Below are 16,050 nucleotides of genomic sequence, written 5' to 3'. Positions count from 1 at the left end.
TTTTTTTTTTTTTCTATGAACGATAAAACCCTGAATATTGACAACATACGAACGTCACACCCCCTCTCCATCCACATATTTTACAATCAAGCCAAATGCAACAAAAATGCAACAAACACAGTGAAATATGAACGTGAAGGGTAAAAAAACAAAAAAAACATCTACAATCTGATATATTTGATGCATCACTAAGCTCTAGAACTTTCTTGTAAAAATCTCCTGACACCCACATTTCAGGCTCTGGAAACACACCCCGCCCACACTGCTTGGTGCCTCGTCTGAGCTGCTGTGATGTACATTACCATAGTAACTAGTAGGGTTGTACGGTATACGGGTATTAGTATAGTACAGGGGTCGGCAACCCAAAATGTTGAAAGAGCCATATTGGACCAAAAATACAAAAACACATTTGTCTGGAGCCGCAAAAAATTCAAAGCCATATTACATACAGATAGTGTGTCATGAGATATACATTGAATTAAGAGGACTTAAAGGAAACTAAATGACCTCAAATGTAGCTACAAATGAGGCATAATGATGCAATATGTACATATCGCTAGCCTAAATAGCATGTTAGCATCGATTAGCTTGCAGTCATGCAGTGACCAAATATGTCTGATTAGCACTCCACACATGTCAATAACATCGACAAAACTCACCTTTGTGCATTCATGCACAAAGTTAAAAGTTTGGTGGACAAAATGAGACAGAAAAAGGATAAAACACGTCCTAGGAAGTCGGAGAAAGTTGTATATGTAATAGAGATGCGCGGATAGGCAAATATTTCATCCGCAACCGCATCAGAAAGTCGTCAACCATCCGCCATCCACCCGATGTAACGTTTGATCAGAACTGCACCCGCCCGCCATCCGCCCGCACCCGCCCGTTGTTATATATCTAATATAGACGATGCAAGGCATTAGTGAGGCATACCTGCCAACTACTCCGGTTTTCCCGTAATTCGTACGGTTTTCATCAACCTAACCGGGTTACGGTTGCAGTGATAAAAAATACGGTTTTTCATTAATTAAAAAAAAAAAAAGGGTGAAAACTACGCAAATTGCACCTTGTGCAGACAAGATTTTTCGATCGGACACGGAGGAATTAGCGATGTAAAAGACCACGTTGGGACAAAAAAACACAAGTCTAATGCCGTTGCTAGCGATACAAGTGGAAAACTTTCAACGTTTTTCGTCGCCCAAACAGATTCTTTGGATGTGATTAAATGCCGAAGTTTTATTTACGGAGGCAATAATCGAGCATGGACTTCCAATCGCACTGGCTGATCACATGGGACAGTTAAATGTTTGTAATGCAACCTTTAAAAATCATTACGCGGTGATCGCGATCCCAAAAATAAACTTTTCTTGCATGATAATGTCCAGAAAAATTCGCTTTATATTACTATAGAGTCCTTTTAACGAATGAGTTTGATGGTTTATCACAAACCTTAAATGAAAGAAGTCCTTTGTTCTCCTGCACCATGCATGCGCTTTGTCCTTGCTTCGTGTTTGGTGCGCAATCCTGTCGGCTGTATTTCACAGCACGACATACTGTTAAAAGTGTTTATACTATTTATGCTTTCAAGTCCAAGTTGAAGAAATCTTGTTAAATGTTGACAGCATAACTACCAAAATACAGAAGTATGTCCTTAATATTTTTGCAGTGCTATTTCTGTTGAAAAGTTCAAATGATTACATTAGAGATGTGATGTGCCACTTTTCAAGTGTCTGATGGCTTAAATTAATTTTCATTAATTTTTCATATTTTGAATTCTTTTGAAAGGCTTACAAAAAAACTACATTTGAATTGTAATTCCAGGCTATTGACAGGACTATTAATTTTAATGAAGTTAGCTTACCATGTTTACAGTATGATAATTGTGATAGAAATGTGAATTTTAGGCACAGAATATTTTTTACAATTGAACAAGGCAGTAGATTATACGAGCTTGGACAGAAAGTTAATAATGACACCAATTTTTTTTTTTTATGGAATTGTTTAGTACTGTTTTACCATTAGTTTACTGTAAAAAGTGTTTATACTGTTTATACTTTCAATTAACAAATTGAAGTCTTGTGAAAGGTTGACAGGATAACTGGCATTAACTGTCAAAATAATTTCAAACTATTGAAGTTAGCTTACAGAATAAACATGTCAATCAACCCATATGATTTTTGCTGTAATATTTTTGTTTTGAAAAGTCACTGTGACTGATAGAAAAGTGATGGTTTTAGCAACATTTTAACCTGTCTGAATGCTAATAATCATTTTGCGTCGGGGGGCGAAGCCCTGAACCCTCCACCAGGACTTTGTCCTGGACCTACCGGGGCCTGCGGCCCTTGGACCCTGGCTACTAGGTTTTTCTGATTTCAAAAGTTGGCAGGTATGGTGAGGTTATAAAGCTTTTGCCTGTTAAAGAAAGGAGACTGATCCAATGCAGCACAGACTTTCGCGTGCCACGCTGTCACGACCCAGACGCACACCAGTGCGCAATCATATGGGAGCCGCGCTGAGCGCACCTCCAAGCGCGTCTCGCTGCAGGCGACGGCCGGGTATGGGCCCGACGCTCCAGCGCCATCCATTTTCAGGGCTAGTTGATTCGGCGGGTGGGTTGTTACACACTCCTTAGCGGGTTCCGACTTCCATGGCCACCGTCCTAGCCTATACCTATATAGTCTATATCAACCAGGGTGAGCCCCACCCCTTTCGTGAGGGCACTGCGCGCGGAGTGACCCCTGTTATGCGCCCCCGGCAACAGGGGTGGCGGGCAGGTAAGCTGCGCGGGCGGAGCGCGCGGAGTGACCCCTGTTACGAGCCCCCGGCCACGGGGGTGGCGGGCAGGTAAGCTGCTTACCTGCTGCGCGTGACGCCGGCCGCGGCGAAGGCGGACGAGGCGGGGTGTCGGTGCGGTGGGCGCGGTAGTGACCCTGGACGTGCGTCGGGCCCTTCTCAGCTACGGCTCCCGGTGGGGCCCTCTCGGGGGAAGGGGCCTCGGTCCCGGACCCCGGCGAGGCGTCCCTTCTCCGCTCCGTAAATGTGTCCATCTCTTTTCTTTTCTTTTTCTTCTGTTGTGGCATATGCAGCAGGTGCCTACTCGTTTTTCGTATGTGGGTAACAACATTTAACCATGTATATATATTTCCGAATTGGTTTAACTGCCACCCGCCTGAATCTATTTAAAATCTAATTTTTTTTTATTTCAATCGCCCGACCCGATCCGACCCGACCCGCGGATAAAATCTAATTTTTTTTTTATTTCATCCGCCCGATCCGCGGATAATCCGCGGACTCCGCGGTTGTGCCCGCAAACCGCGCATCTCTAATATGTAAACAAACTAAGATGAGTTCAAGGACCGCCAAAATTAGTAGGACAAAACGGCGCTCGCCAAATACTCGAATCAGTGAAGCATGTTTAATATAAACAGTGTGATTTATAACAATTAGGGAGGTTTGTGTCATGTTTGTCCTCCTACAGAAAACATACTAAACCAAAAAAAAAATGTTTTCCCCTCATCTTTTTCCATTTTTCATAAATGTTTTAAAAAGCTCCAGAGAGCCACTAGGGCGGCGCTAAAGAGCCGCATGTGGCTCTAGAGCCGCGGGTTGCCAACCCCTGGTATAGTACCACGATACTAATGAATCATATTCGGTACCATACCGCCTCTGAAAAGTACCGGTGCGCCACACCCTAAGATTTTTTGTTAAAATAAAGCCAATGCAATTTTTTCTGGTCCCGAAAAGTACCGAAAAGTATCAAAATAATATTGGTATCAGGACAACATTAGCATACTTGCCAACTTTGAGACCTCCGATTTAGGGAGGTGGGGGCGTGGTTGGGGGCGTGGTTAAGAGGGGAGGAGTATATTGACATCTAGAATTCACCAAGTCAAGTATTTCATATATATATACAGGGCCGGCCCGTGGCATAGGCCGTATAGGCAAATGCTAAGGGCGCCGTCCATCAGGGGGCGCCACGCCAGTGCCACAAATGTTGGAGAGAAAAAAAAAAAGAAAAAAAAGTTATTATTATTTCTAAATACAAAAAAATAATCTCACGTTAATTAAAATGCAAAGTAAAGCCTATTTAATAGAAATATTATTTGTTACAACATTACGCCCCCCCTCCTCCCCCCGCACGGTGCGCCCCCTCCCTTCCCGTATCATGACTCTTTTTGGACGTCACCACATCAAAAAATCAACACAAGATGTCAAAACGGCCAAAACTGTCAGGTGCCCAGGGAAGAAAAAAGAGAAAAGAAGAGGAGAAACGAGAAAAGACAGAGGTAGCAGGTAGGTAACGTTAGCCTACATGAAATTATTTGTCTGTTACAGAATGTGATAGTAACCTGGCTTTTTAGCATTAAGCTAATGTTACATGATTCGGCAATTGCTAATCAATAAATAGCTAGTTCTGTTTTAACGTTGGGTTAATATTGTGGAGGGGGCTAAATTGTTATGGAAAATAATAATGTAACGTTAGGTAATTACAGTACTCCCACCTTACATTCCTCAGGGACATTTGTATTAGATCTTTTAAGCAGGTGTTTTTTGTTTACATTATTGCCTTCTGGTTAGCTAATGTTTGCCCTGCAGGTAATAGTCACTTTTCCACCCCTTTATATATTAGGTATAGTTGTAAGTAAAAAAAAAAGGTCAAAGACAAAGCTATTCGGGTTCTTGTGAGTATATACACTTCACTGCCGATGTGGGGGGGCGCCACCTAAAATCTTGCCTAGGGCGCCAGATTGGTTAGGGCCGGGCCTGTATATATATATATATATATATATATATATATATATATATATATATATATATGTATATATATATATATATATATATATATATATATATATCTACATCCTGAAAATATGCAAACAAAACTGTGTTTGGATAATTGATACTTCAAACTTGCATAAATAAATCTTAAGGAATATAACATAACTTGGCTTCTGAGAGCTTCAAAATGTAATGAATAAAATGCTAAAGTTGTTGATAAACAAGCAATTATTTTAATAATTAAATATGGTCATTTTAAATGAATTATTATGATAATTTAAAATTAATTATTTCAAATATGTTTATTTTAATATATAATTCTATGGCTGGATGTAATAAGGAGTCAGAAAAAAATAAAAATAAAAATACAATTAATTGTAATGTTTTTAGCAAAATATAGTAAAAATGTATTTATTTATTTATTTATTTTAATTAGTAAATATATTTATTTTTAGGTAAGATAAACATAATAATACAATGTATCTCTAGTCTGGATGATTTAGTTCTTGTCACTCTGTTGTCCTCCCGTAGTGAAAAAAGGCTGTCCTCACTCAGGTCCGCATGGAGCTGGAGGGGGCGTGGCCTCCAGCTCCGGCTGAAAATCGGGAGATTTTCGGGAGAATATTTGTCCCGGGAGGTTTTCGGGAGAGGCACTGATTTTCCGGAGTCTCCCGGAAAATTCGGGAGGGTTGGCAAGTATGACATTAGTCACTAAAATATCATGCAAAAGCGCAGATTCCAACCATTGAAGTATGTTGTATGGTTCTAGACTTTTGGTAATTTGAAAACATGATAATGGCAGCATCGCGAAAACATGGTCTGCAGCATCGCGTGGACATCGGGGGCAGTACCTCTGCATTGGCAGACCGGGGTGGTGGTTCCTCTCTTTAAAAAGGGGAACCGGAGGGTGTGTTCTAACTATCGTGGGATCACACTCCTCAGCCTTCCCGGTAAGGTCTATTCAGGTGTACTGGAGAGGAGGCTACGCCGGATAGTCGAACCTCGGATTCAGGAGGAACAGTGTGGTTTTCGTCCTGGTCGTGGAACTGTGGACCAGCTCTATACTCTCGGCAGGGTCCTTGAGGGTGCATGGGAGTTTGCCCAACCAGTCTACATGTGCTTTGTGGACTTGGAGAAGGCATTCGACCGTGTCCCTCGGGAAGTCCTGTGGGGAGTGCTCAGAGAGTATGGGGTTTCGGACTGTCTGATTGTGGCGGTCCGCTCCCTGTATGATCAGTGTCAGAGCTTGGTCCGCATTGCCGGCAGTAAGTCGGACACGTTTCCGGTGAGGGTTGGACTCCGCCAAGGCTGCCCTTTGTCACCGATTCTGTTCATAACTTTTATGGACAGAATTTCTAGGCGCAGTCAAGGCGTTGAGGGGATCCGGTTTGGTGGCTGCAGGATTAGGTCTCTGCTTTTTGCAGATGATTTGGTCCTGATGGCTTCATCTGGCCAGGATCTTCAGCTCTCACTGGATCGGTTCGCAGCCGAGTGTGAAGCGACTGGGATGAGAATCAGCACCTCCAAGTCCGAGTCCATGGTTCTCGCCCGGAAAAGGGTGGAGTGCCATCTCCGGGTTGGGGAGGAGATCTTGCCCCAAGTGGAGGAGTTCAAGTACCTCGGAGTCTTGTTCACGAGTGAGGGAAGAGTGGATCGTGAGATCGACAGGCGGATCGGTGCGGCGTCTTCAGTAATGCGGACGCTGTATCGATCCGTTGTGGTGAAGAAGGAGCTGAGCCGGAAGGCAAAGCTCTCAATTTACCAGTCGATCTACGTTCCCATCCTCACCTATGGTCATGAGCTTTGGGTTATGACCGAAAGGACAAGATCACGGGTACAAGCGGCCGAAATGAGTTTCCTCCGCCGGGTGGCGGGGCTCTCCCTTAGAGATAGGGTGAGAAGCTCTGCCATCCGGGGGGAGCTCAAAGTAAAGCCGCTGCTCCTCCACATCGAGAGGAGCCAGATGAGGTGGCTCGGGCATCTGGTCAGGATGCCACCCGAGCGCCTCCCTAAGGAGGTGTTTAGGGCATGTCCGACCGGTAGGAGGCCACGAGGAAGACCCAGGACACGTTGGGAAGACTATGTCTCCCGGCTGGCCTGGGAACGCCTCGGGATTCCCCGGGAGGAGCTGGACGAAGTGGCTGGGGAGAGGGAAGTCTGGGCTTCCCTGCTTAGGCTGCTGCCCCCGCGACCCGACCTCGGATAAGCGGAAGAAGATGGATGGATGGATGGATAATGGCAGCTCCACTTTCCATCTTAAAAATGTAAAAAAAATATTTGTGAATGTCCGGCAGGCCAGATTGAAAAGCTTAACGGTCTGAAGTAAAGCATGTTTTTACTATGTTCTACCATCTTGTATTTTCTTTGTTTTTATGGTTCCTGGTTTCGACAGACATACAGCAACTATCTCCGGCATATTAACTTATTCACTAATGTGCATTGTCCATCTTAAATAAATAAATAAATAAATAAGCGGCAGACCGGTTTTGTGTTGACGTTTGTCTCACTCCTAACAGGGCTGTTGTGTCTCTGAAATGTGCGAAATAAACAGAACAAAAAACAACCCAGGTTCACTGCGGGCGACGCTGGTTTCAGGAGTGCATACAAATGTCAAAAAAGTATATTTACTTACTTGTCACGGTCTTCTTCTTTATCGGATTTGCCTAATGGTAGGATTAGGACCACGACTTTACAAGCCCAACACAGAAGCTCTGCAAGAACATTCACCAGCACAGATTCCGCTTATTGGCCCCACCCAACGTACAATGTGAGGACCTGCATAAATCAAGTTCAAGGTGTGTTTAAGAACAGTGAGAACGACCTCCCTCTCACTTTCAGCTCCGAGCAAATATAAAGAGGACTAACATAACATAATGACATAAATAAATACTACATAAGTGCCAAAGTCTAATCAATGTCCTTACCGGCTATCTACATAAACCTTTAGTCTGCACACGTGAACTCTGGACTGTTATCGCTTATGATGCATTCTAATTGTGCTCTATTAAATAGATGTAGGCCACAGGTGCAGCCGAAGGAGTGTTGTCCAACTTAGCGGAACATTCCAGCACGCCTCGTGACGCGGCCCTAGGGTTTGCACAACCACTCGCCGTTGAGTCCGGGGGAGAGAAGATTCCATCTTACAGAAATTCCGGCAACTAAAAGTAGATAAGAAGGAATAAATGGGAATAAAGTTGACATGACCAACGACTGAGGTGATGAGCCGTGCAGGTGCGCACTAGAGACACCTGCTGGTCAAACAATGTAAGTGTGAAATTACACAAAAATGTGTATACATTAGTGTTTTCTCCATACCAGTACTTTTTAAATGTATTTTGATAATTTACTAAATAAAGGGGACCACAAAAAATGTCTTTATTGTAACAACAAATGTTAGTGTACATGAAACATATGTTTATTATTGTCATTTAGTCCTTAAATAAACTGGACATCTTGTCTTTTAGTAGTAAGTAAACAAACAAAGACTCCTAATTAGTCGTATGCAGTAACATATTGTGTCATTTATACACCTATTATTTTCTACACATTATGAGGGACAAACTGTAAAAATTGATTATTAATCCACTTGTTCATTTACTGTTAATATCTGCTTATTTTCTGTTTCAACATGTTCTATCTACACTTTTCTTAAAATGTAATAATCACTTATTCTTCTCTTCTTTGATACTTGACATTAGTTTTGGATGATACCACACATTTAGGTATCGATCCAATACCAAGTAGTTACCCAGGAAAAAAAAAATAGGCTATTTCATCCCTACAAGCCTGTTTCACAGGTTTCTCTGCTCTTCAGGGGATTTTTGTGGGGGAGGGCAGAGAAACATGCGAAACAGGCTTGTATGGATGAAATAGCCACTGTGTTTTTTCCTGACCTATTTCATCCCTGCAAGCCTGTTCCGCATGTTCCTCTGCCCTCCCCCACAAAATCCCCTGAAGAGCAGAGAAACCTGTGAAACAGGCTTGTAGGGATGAAATAGCCTTAATTGTTTCCTGACCTATTTTATCCCTGCGAGCCTGTTTCGCATGTTCCTCTGCCCTCCCCCACAAAATCCCCTGAAGAGCAGAGAAACCTGTGAAACAGGCTTGTAGGGATGAAATAGCCTTAATTGTTTCCTGACCTATTTCATCCCTGCGAGCCTGTTTCGCATGTTTCTCTGCCCTCCCCCACAAAATCCCCTGAAGAGCAGAGAAACCTGTGAAACAGGCTTGTATGGATGAAATAGCCACTGTGTTTTTTCCTGACCTATTTCATCCCTGCAAGCCTGTTCCGCATGTTCCTCTGCCCTCCCCCACAAAATCCCCTGAGGAGCAGAGAAACCTGTGAAACAGGCTTGTAGGGATGAAATAGCCTTAATTGTTTCCTGACCTATTTCATCCCTGCGAGCCTGTTTCGCATGTTTCTCTGCCCTCCCCCACAAAATCCCCTGAAGAGCAGAGAAACCTGTGAAACAGGCTTGTAGGGATGAAATAGCCTTAATTGTTTCCTGACCTATTTCATCCCTGCAAGCCTGTTTCGCATGTTTCCCTGCCCTCCCCCACAAAATCCCCTGAAGAGCAGAGAAACCTGTGAAACAGGCTTGTAGGGATAAAATAGCTTCAATTTCTTCCTGACCTAACGTGTATTTATAGATATACTGTGGTCTACCCGTTATACAGTGCTCAATACCATCATGAGGGACAAACTGTAAAAATGGATTATTAATCCACTTGTTCATTTACTGTTAATATCTGCTTATTTTCTGTTTCAACATGTTCTATCTACACTTCTGTTCAAATGTAATAATCACTTATTCTTCTCTTCTTTGATACTTGACATTAGTTTTGGATGATACCACACATTTAGGTATCGATCCAATACCAAGTAGTTACCCAGGGGGAAAAAAATAGGCTATTTCATCCCTACAAGCCTGTTTCACAGGTTTCTCTGCTCTTCAGGGGATTTTTGTGGGGGAGGGCAGAGAAACATGCGAAACAGGCTTGTATGGATGAAATAGCCTTAAAGGGGAACATTATCACCAGACCTATGTAAGCGTCAATATATACCTTGATGTTGCAGAAAAAAGACCATATATTTTTTTAACCGATTTCCGAACTCTAAATGGGTGAATTATGGCGAATTAAACGCCTTTCTATTATTCGCTCACGTTGTGACGTCACATCGGGAAGCAGTCCGCCATTTTCTCACTTTCGTCGGAGGGTGTAACGACACGAAAAAAGGGACGGATTCAAGTTGCACCAGTGGCCCAAAGATGCGAAAGTGGCAAGAAATTGGACGAAATTTGTTCAAAATACGAGGGTGTGGAAAAGCCGACGAAATGGTCAGTCGTTTGTTCCACACACCTTACCCACGAAAGCTATGCTACGACAGAAATGGCAAGAATGTCTGGATATCCTGCGACACTCAAAGCAGATGCATTTCCAACCATAAAGTCAAAGAAATCTGCCGCCAGACCCCCATTGAATCTGCCGGAGTGTGTGAGCAATTCAGGGACAAAGGACCTCGCTAGCACGGCAAGCGATGGCGGCAGTTTGTTCCCGCAGACGAGCGAGCTAAACCCCCTGGATGTCTTGGCTCACACCGTCAAGAGAAGAATATCGACCCTAGCTTCCCTGGCCTGCTGACATCAACTCCAAAACTGGACAGATCAGCTTTCAGGAAAAGAGAGCGGATGAGGGTATGTCTACAGAATATATTAATTGATGAAAACTTTATTCATTACTCGCGGTTTTACGTAAATTATTATACAGAAACTGTGTTTACCAATAATTTAGCTTAAAAACATTTATTTTTTTCAATCATTCGAGTACATTCGGTATGGACAGAATTTCTAGGCGCAGTCAAGGCGTTGAGGGGATCCGGTTTGGTGGCTGCAGGATTAGGTCTCTGCTTTTTGCAGATGATTTGGTCCTGATGGCTTCATCTGGCCAGGATCTTCAGCTCTCACTGGATCGGTTCGCAGCCGAGTGTGAAGCGACTGGGATGAGAATCAGCACCTCCAAGTCCGAGTCCATGGTTCTCGCCCGGAAAAGGGTGGAGTGCCATCTCCGGGTTGGGGAGGAGATCTTGCCCCAAGTGGAGGAGTTCAAGTACCTCGGAGTCTTGTTCACGAGTGAGGGAAGAGTGGATCGTGAGATCGACAGGCGGATCGGTGCGGCGTCTTCAGTAATGCGGACGCTGTATCGATCCGTTGTGGTGAAGAAGGAGCTGAGCCGGAAGGCAAAGCTCTCAATTTACCGGTCGATCTACGTTCCCATCCTCACCTATGGTCATGAGCTTTGGGTTATGACCGAAAGGACAAGATCACGGGTACAAGCGGCCGAAATGAGTTTCCTCCGCCGGGTGGCGGGGCTCTCCCTTAGAGATAGGGTGAGAAGCTCTGTCATCCGGGGGGAGCTCAAAGTAAAGCCGCTGCTCCTCCGCATCGAGAGGAGCCAGATGAGGTGGTTCGGGCATCTGGTCAGGATGCCACCCGAGCGCCTCCCTAAGGAGGTGTTTAGGGCATGTCCGACCGGTAGGAGGCCACGAGGAAGACCCAGGACACGTTGGGAAGACTATGTCTCCCGGCTGGCCTGGGAACGCCTCGGGATCCCCCGGGAGGAGCTGGACGAAGTGGCTGGGGAGAGGGAAGTCTGGGCTTCCCTGCTTAGGCTGCTGCCCCCGCGACCCGACCTCGGATAAGCGGAAGAAGATGGATGGATGGATGGATGGAGTACATTCGGGTAGTCTTGTGTTTTGTGTCTATTTAGGTATGGTTAACCTGGGTGCTGAAATCGTGGAAAAATATATGTTCTTAGCGCGCCTGAAATGGGCTGTCTGCACTCTCAAAGTGCATGTTGTTGCCAAATGTATTTCATATGCTGTAAACCTAGTTCATAGTTGTTAGTAATGATCTTATCAGACAGTGTTAACCCGCTGAAATTCGAGTCTTAATCCGAGCTAATGTCGCTATACCTTGCTGTTTGTTTGTGTTGGCATCACTGTGTGACGTCACAGGAAAATGGACGGGTGTATATAACGATGGTTAAAATCAGGCACTTTGAACCTTTTTTTAGGGATATTGCGTGATGGGTAAAATTTTGAAAAAAACTTCGAACAATAAAATAAGCCACTGGGAACTGATTTTTAATGGTTTTAACCATTCTGAAATTATGATAATGTTCCCCTTTAATTGTTTCCTGACCTATTTCATCCCTGCAAGCCTGTTTCGCATGTTTCCCTGCCCTCCCCCACAAAATCCCCTGAAGAGCAGAGAAACCTGTGAAACAGGCTTGTAGGGATAAAATAGCTTCAATTTCTTCCTGACCTAACGTGTATTTATAGATATACTGTGGTCTACCCGTTATACAGTGCTCAATACCATCATGAGGGACAAACTGTAAAAATGGATTATTAATCCACTTGTTCATTCACTGTTAATATCTACTTATTTTCTGTTTCAACATGTTCTATCTACACTTCTGTTAAAATGTAATAATCACTTATTCTTCTCTTCTTTGATACTTGACATTAGTGTTGAATGATATCACACATTTAGGTATCGATCCGATACCAAGTAGTTACCATGGGGAAAAAAATAGGCTATTTCATCCCTACAAGCCTGTTTCACAGGTTTCTCTGCTCTTCAGGGGATTTTTGTGGGGGAGGGCAGAGAAACATGCGAAACAGGCTTGTATGGATGAAATAGCCACTGTGTTTTTTCCTGACCTATTTCATCCCTGCAAGCCTGTTCCGCATGTTCCTCTGCCCTCCCCCACAAAATCCCCTGAAGAGCAGAGAAACCCGTGAAACAGGCTTGTAGGGATGAAATAGCCTTAATTGTTTCCTGACCTATTTCATCCCTGCAAGCCTGTTTCGCATGTTTCTCTGCCCTCCCCCACAAAATCCCCTGAAGAGCAGAGAAACCTGTGAAACAGGCTTGTAGGGATGAAATAGCCTTAATTCTTTCCTGACCTATTTCATCTCTGCAAGCCTGTTCCGCATGTTCCTCTGCCCTCCCCCACAAAATCCCCTGAAGAGCAGAGAAACCCGTGAAACAGGCTTGTAGGGATGAAATAGCCTTAATTGTTTCCTGACCTATTTCATCCCTGCGAGCCTGTTCCGCATGTTCCTCTGCCCTCCCCCACAAAATCCCCTGAAGAGCAGAGAAACCTGTGAAACAGGCTTGTAGGGATGAAATAGCCTTAATTGTTCCCTGACCTATTTCATCCCTGCGAGCCCGTTCCGCATGTTCCTCTGCCCTCCCCCACAAAATCCCCTGAAGAGCAGAGAAACCTGTGAAACAGGCTTGTAGGGATGAAATAGCCTTAATTGTTTCCTGACCTATTTCATCCCTGCAAGCCTGTTCCGCATGTTCCTCTGCCCTCCCCCACAAAATCCCCTGAAGAGCAGAGAAACCTGTGAAACAGGCTTGTAGGGATGAAATAGCCTTAATTGTTTCCTGATCTATTTCATCCCTGCAAGCCCGTTCCGCATGTTCCTCTGCCCTCCCCCACAAAATCCCCTGAAGAGCAGAGAAACCTGTGAAACAGGCTTGTAGGGATGAAATAGCCTTAATTGTTTCCTGACCTATTTCATCCCTGCGAGCCCGTTCCGCATGTTCCTCTGCCCTCCCCCACAAAATCCCCTGAAGAGCAGAGAAACCTGTGAAACAGGCTTGTAGGGATGAAATAGCATCAATTTTTTCCTGACCTAATGTGTATATATAGATATACTGTGGTCTAACCGTTATACAGTGCTCAATACCGGGGTAGGGCGGAATATATGTTAGGTCAGGAAAAAAAACAAAGTGGCTATTTCATCCCTACAAGCCTGTTTCGCAGGTTTCTCTGCCCTCCCCCACAAAATCCCCCGAAGACCAGAGAAACCTGTGAAACAGGCTTGTAGGGATGAAATAGCCTCTGTTTTTTCCTGCCCTAACATATATATATATATATATAGTGTTGCCAATGTAAGAGAAATTGTTCTCCTTTGCGTGTTGATTTCATCTAAAATCAATTTTCAGATTGACCGCCTTGGATTTATTATTACAGTGTGCTTGTTTGGAGCAAATAAATACAAGAGGGACAACCTGCCACCTATGACTCCTTTCTGTACTGATTTGAAACCATTCTTGAAGAGTTTTATTTCCTACAATAATAATCTGTCATGATCCGTGGTCCAGATCATTATTTTGTGTTTTCTGTTTGTTTTGGACTACCTTAGTTCCTGTTTGTGCACCTCCTGAGTTTAGTCACCATGGTTACTAATGATTTTCACCTGCCTCTGTTGTTCAGGACACTCACCTGGCTCTAATCAAGAGACACTATTTAAGTCTACCTTTGCCAGGCGTCATTGTTCGGTTCTTGTCTGATTCCTAGTTTATGCCAAGTGTTGGCTTCATGCCTTCTATACGTAAGTTCTTGTTTGTTCATGCCACAGCTTGTAAGTTTTCCTTGTTATAGTTTATGCTAAGTGTTTGTTTAGCTCCAAGTGCGATCAACGCGTTGTGCCTTCGCCTTGTTTTCCGTTGTTTGCAGTACTTTGAGTTTTGAGAAGATTAATAAATATGTTCCTACCTGCAAGCCTTATCCGGAATAGTCCGTTTCCATCCTGGGAGAACACACCTCGCAGTAAGCTGCAAAGTGACAGTATCGATCCGATACCAAGTAGTTACAGGATCATACATTGGTCATATTCTAAAGGGGAACATTATCACCAGACCTATGTAAGCGTCAATATATACCTTGATGTTGCAGAAAAAAGACCATATCTTTTTTAAAAGGGTGGAGTGCCATCTCCGGGTTGGGGAGGAGATCTTGCCCCAAGTGGAGGAGTTCAAGTACCTCGGAGTCTTGTTCACGAGTGAGGGAAGAGTGGATCGTGAGATCGACAGGCGGATCGGTGCGGCGTCTTCAGTAATGCGGACGCTGTATCGATCCGTTGTGGTGAAGAAGGAGCTGAGCCGGAAGGCAAAGCTCTCAATTTACCGGTCGATCTACGTTCCCATCCTCACCTATGGTCATGAGCTTTGGGTTATGACCGAAAGGACAAGATCACGGGTACAAGCGGCCGAAATGAGTTTCCTCCGCCGGGTGGCGGGGCTCTCCCTTAGAGATAGGGTGAGAAGCTCTGTCATCCGGGGGGAGCTTAAAGTAAAGCCGCTGCTCCTCCACATCGAGAGGAGCCAGATGAGGTGGTTCGGGCATCTGGTCAGGATGCCACCCGAGCGCCTCCCTAAGGAGGTGTTTAGGGCATGTCCGACCGGTAGGAGGCCACGAGGAAGACCCAGGACACGTTGGGAAGACTATGTCTCCCGGCTGGCCTGGGAACGCCTCGGGATCCCCCGGGAGGAGCTGGACGAAGTGGCTGGGGAGAGGGAAGTCTGGGCTTCCCTGCTTAGGCTGCTGCCCCCGCGACCCGACCTCGGATAAGCGGAAGAAGATGGATGGATGGATGGATTTCCGAACTCTAAATGGGTGAATTTTAGCGAATTAAACGCCTTTCTATTATTCGCTCTCGGAGCGATGACGTCACAACGTGGCGTCACATCGGGAAGCAATCCGCCATTTTCTCAAACACCGAGTCAAATCAGCTCTGTTATTTTCCGACTGTTTTCCGTACCTTGGAGACATCATGCCTCGTCGGTGTGTTGTCGGAGGGTGTAACAACACGAACAGGGACGGATTCAAGTTGCTCCAGTGGCCCAAAGATGCCAAAGTGGCAAGAAATTGGACCTTTGTTCCGCACACTTTACCCACGAAAGCTATGCTACGACAGAGATGGCAAGAATGTGTGGATATCCTGCGACACTCAAAGCAGATGCATTTCCAACCATAAAGTCAAAGAAATCTGCCGCCAGACACCCATTGAATCTGCCGGAGTGTGTGAGCAATTCAGGGACAAAGGACCTCGCTAGCACGGCAAGCAATGGCGGCAGTTTGTTCCCGGAGACGAGCGAGCTAAACCCCCTGGATGTCTTGGCTCACACCGTCAAGAGAAGAATATCGACCCTAGCTTCCCTGGCCTGCTGACATCAACTCCAAAACTGGACAGATCAGCTTTCAGGAAAAGATAGCGGATGAGGGTATGTCTACAGAATATATTAATTGATGAAAATTGGGCTGTCTGCACTCTCAAAGTGCATGTTGTTGCCAAATGTATTTCATATGCTGTAAACCTAGTTCATAGTTGTCAGTTTCCTTTAATGCCAAACAAACACATACCAATCGTTGGTTAGAAGGCGATCGCCGAATTCGTCCTCGCTTTCTCCC

General features: G+C 44.6%; 1 protein-coding gene across 2 annotated transcripts in view; it reads right to left on the bottom strand.

The window, feature by feature from the left end:
* LOC133613891 (LITAF domain-containing protein-like) overlaps window positions 1-7,797 on the bottom strand; it is a 42,743-nt gene extending 34,946 nt beyond the window's left edge. Inside the window, exons 1-2 of one of the 2 annotated variants that reach the window (XM_061971776.2) lie at window positions 7,704-7,797; window positions 7,412-7,554 (exon numbers count right to left, since the gene is read on the bottom strand). The gene's annotated coding sequence lies outside the window, so the exon portion shown is untranslated. The remainder of the gene's footprint in view (window positions 1-7,411; window positions 7,555-7,703) is intronic. The other variant, XM_061971775.2, reaches the window with a different exon arrangement.
* Window positions 7,798-16,050: the final 8,253 nt, after the last annotated feature.

The sequence above is a fragment of the Nerophis lumbriciformis genome, linkage group LG13 (genome assembly GCF_033978685.3).
Source record: "Nerophis lumbriciformis linkage group LG13, RoL_Nlum_v2.1, whole genome shotgun sequence".
Lineage (NCBI taxonomy): Eukaryota > Metazoa > Chordata > Actinopteri > Syngnathiformes > Syngnathidae > Nerophis > Nerophis lumbriciformis.
The sequence above is the reverse complement of the archived record's forward strand: the minus strand, read 5'-3'. Positions and strand labels throughout refer to the sequence as shown.